At 43.3% G+C, this 6,614-nt stretch overlaps 1 protein-coding gene across 8 annotated transcripts in view; it reads right to left on the reverse strand.

Moving 5' to 3' along the window:
- CSNK1G1 (casein kinase 1 gamma 1) overlaps nucleotides 1-3,817 on the reverse strand; it is a 153,680-nt gene extending 149,863 nt beyond the window's left edge. For 2 of the 8 annotated variants that reach the window (XR_003436395.1, XM_027123284.1), the window contains exon 1: nucleotides 3,635-3,816. The gene's annotated coding sequence lies outside the window, so the exon portion shown is untranslated. Of the gene's footprint in view, nucleotides 1-3,148; nucleotides 3,225-3,634 lie in introns of all 8 variants that reach the window. The other 6 variants (XM_027123279.1, XM_027123282.1, XM_027123277.1 and 3 more) reach the window with 6 other exon arrangements.
- Between the last annotated feature and the right edge of the window lie 2,797 nt (nucleotides 3,818-6,614).

Raw genomic sequence — 6,614 nt, forward strand, 5'->3', positions numbered from 1 at the left:
TATTCTAGTATGGTATACAAACCTTCCCAATCTTTCCTAAAGTTTTCTGAGACCATCCAAGACACAGACATTAAAGGAAGGTTTAGTCATTTTTAGATTTCCTGACCAGCAAATTCCATAACTGACAATTGCAAAGATCTGTGGAATGGCCACATACTTTGTTTAAGTGGAAAAGGTCACTGAGAAAAGCATTATCTGTAACAGTCTCTATTATTGCCCACATTTTAAATATACCTTTTTCCAGCTAGTATCCTAACTCTTATACCAAAATGAATTATTTATTAAAGTGTTATGAGAAGATAGGGAAAAAAATGGGAACTTCTCATGGCTTTACCAAAGCAAGATAATATCATCTCAACTTTAAGATTCAAAACATACTGAAAAATAATGATCCAGGAAAACGCAGTTAAATGCTTACATATACACTAAAGACTTTACAGTGTACAGAAAAGCCACTTAGAACGTTGAATAACCTTACAAAACATGTAGTAAAAACATAATTAGATACCTTATTAATAATCTTAAACATATTCATTCATTCAATTTGACCAATATTTATTTGGTGCCTATTATGTAGCTGCAGTGGTGGATAAAATTTAAAATAGTATTTCTACCTCAAGAAGCATGAAACATATCTGGACAGTTTTATTTTATTTTTTATTTTTTTTGCGGTACGCGGGCCTCTCACTGTTGTGGCCTCTCCCGTTGCGGAGCACAGGCTCTGGACGCGCAGGCTCAGCGGCCATGGCTCATGGGCCCAGCCACTCCGCGGCATGTGGGATCTTCCCGGACCGGGGCACGAACCCGTGTCCCCTGCATCGGCAGGCAGACTCCCAACCACTGCGCCACCAGGGAAGCCCTAAAGGAAGTTATTTGATTTTTATCTTTTGAGTATAAAGTACATTAAAAAATTAATAATTAAAAATTACTGGGAATTTCCTGGCTGTCCAGTAGTTAAGACTTGGCACTTTCACTGCGGAGGCCTGGGTTCGATCCCTGGTCAGGGAACTAAGATCCCTAAAGCCATGCAGTGTGGCCCCCCGCAAAAAAAAGAAAAAAAAATTACTAACTTCAAGTTACATCAAAAAGCAAACTACAAAAAAAATAAAGCAAACTACATTAGCTGAAAATCTGGCATATAATAGATTACAAATAACTATATTGTTTTAAATCTACAAAACAAATGAATATAAAGACTTCAATGATGTGGGCTTCCCCCGTGGCGCAGTGGTTAGGAATCTGCCTGCCAATGCGGGGGACACGGGTTCGATCACTGTTCCGGGAAGATCCCACATGCTGTGGATCAACTAAGCCCGTGCACCACAACTAGTGAGCCCACGTGCCGCAACTACTGAAGCCCGCATGCCTGGAGCCCGTGCTCCACAAGAGAAGCCACCTCAATGAGAAGCCCACGCACGGCAACCTAGAGTAGCTCCCACTCGCTGCAACTAGAGAAAGCCTGCGCACAGCAACGAAGAGCCAATGCAGCCATATATTAATTAATTAATTAATTAAATTTATTTTTTTAAAAAGTGGGGCTTCCCTGGTGGCGCAGTGGTTGAGAGTCCGCCTGCCGATGCAGGGGACGCGGGTTCGTGCCCCGGTGCGGTGCGGGAGGATCCCACATGCCGCGGAGCGGCTGGGCCCGTGGGCCATGGCCGCTGGGCCTGCGTGTCCGGAGCCTGTGCTCCGCGGCGGGAGAGGCCACAGCAGTGAGAGGCCCAGGTACCACAAAAAAAAAAAAAAAAAAAAAAGTGATTAGCCTGGTACCTGACCAAAAAAACAAAAAGACTTTATATTTCTGAGATATATTTCCATATTATCATCACAAATGATTTAAAGGCAGAAATTCATTCCATTTGCATTTATTTTATAGAATATTATACCTATAAAAATTCTGTAAGTTTTGCTAATAGTTTAAATCTAATTAAGATGAGTCATGCTACTTGTGATTTTATTCTTAAAATTATAACTACTTTCTTCTATTTTATGCCCCAATTTTAATTCTCTCCAGACATGTGATGTTAATTAAGATTTATATACATTACTTTTTAAATTTTTTTCTTACCAATCCATACTACACACATCACAAATCTGAGAAAAACTTTTGAAACATTATTGGTCATTTCAGTTAATGCATATATTCTGCTTTATTTTTAAGAGTTTTAAGAAACTACTGATAACTGAATTTCATGCTAGTTATGATCAATTTCTAGAGGCTACTGAAAGTCCTGTTGTATATATATGTTTTGGAATATTATCCAGTTCTGTTCCTATCTCAAACCTCATTCCACAAAACTGGGCTACCCTGACTGCATAAGATTAAAATTATTAATAATTCCTCTTTCAACTGGAAGGTGCTTCCATTTAAAGTGGACTGTTATTTAGATACATTACCCCCCTCTTACAATACTGATTAGAATTTTAACTCGTGTTACTTATGAAAAAACTGAATCTCTGGTAGGTTCCATGACTTGCCCAAGGCCAACAACTAGCCAGTGGCAGTCCGAGTTCAATCCCAGATTTACCTAACCTCAAAACCAATACTTCCACTTGACCACAATTATCTCCTTAAAAGATTATGAGGCAGGCTCAAAAGCAGGGAATCTTGTCTCTCTGAAGGTTCACGCAACGATTCTGAGACATTGATAACCACACAGTACCTACAATTCAGTCACTGATTGAAATATAAATGAAGAAGATCTGTGTGCTTCATTTAAACTAGGTCAAGCTCACTGGCAGGTAAGAAAGATGTTGGAAAAGGCTTGCCTCAACACGTCTTGCCTAGACCTCTGTATCTTTACGGTTCCCCCAGTCTATTTTCTAAAAACACGCATATCTACCAAATAAGGCTATGCCAGACCAGCTTACAGTTTGCTGGTTTCCAGAACTGCACTTTTCTAAAATAATTTAGACCAAACTTAATATTGAGCTGGGAGACTTGGTTGAATATGTCAATCTGGCACTTTCCGAACATTCGAAGTATCATTTGGGGCCACGAGCCCAGTTCCACCCTCTTTCTTTTACGCTGTGATGCCTACCCACTTGGGGAGGGGGCTACCGCCCCTGTGGGACACTGGGGCAAGAGAGCAGTTAAGAAAGAAGTGGGGGAAGCGCACGGAAGTTGGGAGGAGGGAGGTCTCCTTACCCACTCTTCTGCCCTAGCTCTGCCAAGGGCGGCTCCCCACGGTGCCCAGCCGATTCACAATCCCCGAAGCCGGGCTCTGTCCCAGAGGGGTGGGCAGAAAAAGCAGGCAATGGAAGTATGGGATTGCCCCATCCACCCCGCCGGGGTCCATGCTCTCCTTCTGGACCTAGAGGATGCTCCCTCTTTCAGAGCTAAACCTCCAGGTGGCAAACTCCCCGTCCACACCGCCCGAAGTCTTCTGCATCTGAGGGGGCGCCTCCTCCGCAACCTCGACACGGCCACCCGAAACTCTCCGCCAGCCGTCATCCCCAGCCCTTTCCTTCCACCCCCGCAACCCGCCAGGGGCACACACGCCGGCCTGCGCCCCACCCAGGATCTCCGCGCTCCCCTCCCCGAGCCGGAGAAGGGGCCCCCACCACCCCCCAGATACACACACACATCCTCAAGCTCCAGCCTCCCGGACCCCGTCGAAGCCGGAGAGAGTACCTGGCAGTGCTTCGGGGTACAGACGGGGCGGGCGTAGCCCCCTCCCGGAGGCGCCGAGCGCTTCTCTACCCACCCGCAGCTTTGGCTTCTCCCGTTCCCAGGAACGGGAGGGAGGAGAGGCGCGGGAGGGGAGGGGGAAGACGAGGAGCCGAGGGGTCGCAGAAGCCGAACCGGAACCTCTAGCGCTGGCCCCACCCTCGGCCCGGCGCAGAGCACCCTGGCGCTCCCTATAGGACAAACTTAAAGCAGGCAGTGAGAAATAGACACCACCACTTCCGGGTCATCCCCGCTACCGTCCCTCCTTAGCAACCGCGTGGGGTTGCTAAGCGGAAGTGCCTTCAAAGACAACCGCCCCCATTACTTATGGGACTAACAGGAGGTAGCTGGGAGCGTGTACTCCTCTTTGGCAACACACTCTTAGCTTCTGCTCCTGGTCTTGGGCTGAGCACGGGCTTCGCTGCCAAAGTCACGAAGCCAATCCTGCTTTCCCCTTCACTTGTACTCCCCCCAGCCACTATTTACTCCTGTTCCCTCCCGCCTTGAATCCCGGGCGGACCTATTGGCTCCTGTTAAGGCTGTCTCAGGTCCCTCGTGGGAGTTACTTTCTGGCGGTTTAGCAAGCATCTCCCTCTTGTGGATTTTCAGTTGTGTTTCTACTGAGCTTTTAAAGTCTCCTCCAATGTTATGAAACCTTTTTCATGCACTTCGTTCTCCTGTGATAGCCCCTGAAACCGAATGGTGAGAAAGTTTTGTCTTCACCCATCTCTTTTGTAAGGATTGCACATGCTTGTGTATGATGTGGAAATAATTAATCCTTAAAAAACAATGAGAAAAGGCCAAAGGAAGCCGGTGATCAAGCTTGGGAAGGAGGAAGACATTTAATCCTCCACTCAGAATAAACTTTCAATCCTATACTGTGGACAAGAAAAGTTAATAAGAGACCTAATTTATTCTTGTGTTGGGGTGATCTGAGCTTGAAAAATACTGGGAAAACCACTGCTCGGAGCAAAAGCCAGCAACATAATTAATCCTCTTTCTAGAAAAATGACCTATATTATTATGGCAGTTAAATATTCAGAGAAATATAGTTAGGCATTCAGAGGAAAATGAGTAAAAATCTTGGCTTAACTTTCCTATCTTGAATAGGTCTGCTTAAAAGCAATAAAGCTTAATAGTAGCTCCTGAATTTGTTCTCTAGTCCATGGCAGTGAATGTCTTTGCAACTGCTGGCTATTGGTCATAATAATTTGGTCATGATAATTTTACTGGTCATGATAACCTCTTAGTCACCGATATTGGACTGTTGTCCACCTAGCTGGGGCAGAGGAAATGACTTTTGGTAACGTCAAAGAAATAGCAGGTCTGTTGGTTTCCTGTACATGTGACACAGCATTAAATTGATTCACCAAGAGAGTCAGTTCAGCAAAACCTTTAGGAAATCACTTCAGGTTCAAATGTCACTAGTAGATTGTTAAAGAAGTCTAAAACATTTCCACCCTTGCCATGGAAATGCATACATGTGGGAGTATACACACACAAAATTCAAATGGAATCTGAGCACATCCAGTCATTAATTGTTCTTTAAAAAAAACCTGGCTGTACTTGACAAGTGATAAATCTGTTACCATGACAAAACAGAGCTTGGTATTTCAATTGGCAACAAGTTTAAATATTTAAAAATTTTGAATTAGAAAAGTAAATAAAATTATGAGCCCAATGAGCAACAACTTATCTAAAACTTTGCTGGGGCTTGCCTGGAGGCCAGTGGTTAAGAATCCACCTGCCAAGGAAGGGACACAGGTTCAAGCCCTGGTCCAGGAAGGTCCCACATGCCACAGAGCAACAAAGCCCATGCACCACAACTACTGAGCCTGTGCTCTAGAGCCTGCAAGCCACAACTACTGAGCCCGCATGCCACAACTACTGAAGCCCACGTGCCTAGAGCCCGTGCTCCACAACAAGAGAAGCCACTGCAGTGAGAAGCCCATGCACCGCAACGAGTAACCCCTGCTCGCAGCTACTAAAGAAAGCCCACGGGCAGCAACGAAGACCCAACACAGCCAAAAATAAATAAATAAATAAATTTATAAAAAATAAATAAAACTATGGTGGACTTAGATGTCTTTAAAAAATTAAAAACATGAATACAGTAAATCTTTTCTATAGAAAGAAATGTTTTATTGGGTACAAATAGTTAAGATCAAATGTGGTAGTTTAAGCCAATACAAAAATGCAAATTCCTATGCATCATTCATTTTTCCTGTTGTCTGAAGAAATATGACTTATAATAGCACATAACAGCATTTATTTAGATCCTCTCTTCCTACAGTTTTTAAAAAATTATTACTGAGTCACTTTTGTATAGGTGTATGAATACCTGGCTTAACTCCTAAATGATCACGACGTGTATAATTCCATCACTTTTAACATACTCATTACTTGGAGACCTCTAAAGATGTATAGCACAGGTATATACATTTTATTGTACACTGAAAACATATACATTTTATTGTAAATCAACCTAAAATGTTGATAAATGTTTAAAAATTCAAATAAATAAATATAGCACAATCCACACCTAAAACTAGCTATGTGCGTTTAACTACGCTTTTAGGATTTTGTGAGCAGTATCACAGGAATCCATATTCTTTTTTTAAAATTATTACCCAAATCAACCTTTTATTTTATTTTTTTAATTTTATCTATTTATTTATTTTGGCCACACCACTCGACATGTGGGATCTTAGTTCCCCGACCAGGGATCAAACCAGCGCCCCCTGCCTTGGAAGTGTGAAGTCTTAACCACTGGACCGCTAGGGAAGTCCCCAGGAATCCATATTCTTTTTTTGTTTGTTTGTTCGTTTTTTGATTTTTTTAATTTATTTTTATTTTTGGCTGCATTGGGTCTTTGTTGCTGCGCACGGGCTTCCTCTAGTTGCAGCGAGAGGGGGCTGCTCTTCGTTGCGGTGTGTGGGCTTCT

Source organism: Aethalodelphis obliquidens, unplaced genomic scaffold (assembly GCF_003676395.1).
Source record: "Aethalodelphis obliquidens isolate GAN/ISIS:26980383/991018 unplaced genomic scaffold, ASM367639v1 scaffold26, whole genome shotgun sequence".
Taxonomy (NCBI): domain Eukaryota; kingdom Metazoa; phylum Chordata; class Mammalia; order Artiodactyla; family Delphinidae; genus Aethalodelphis; species Aethalodelphis obliquidens.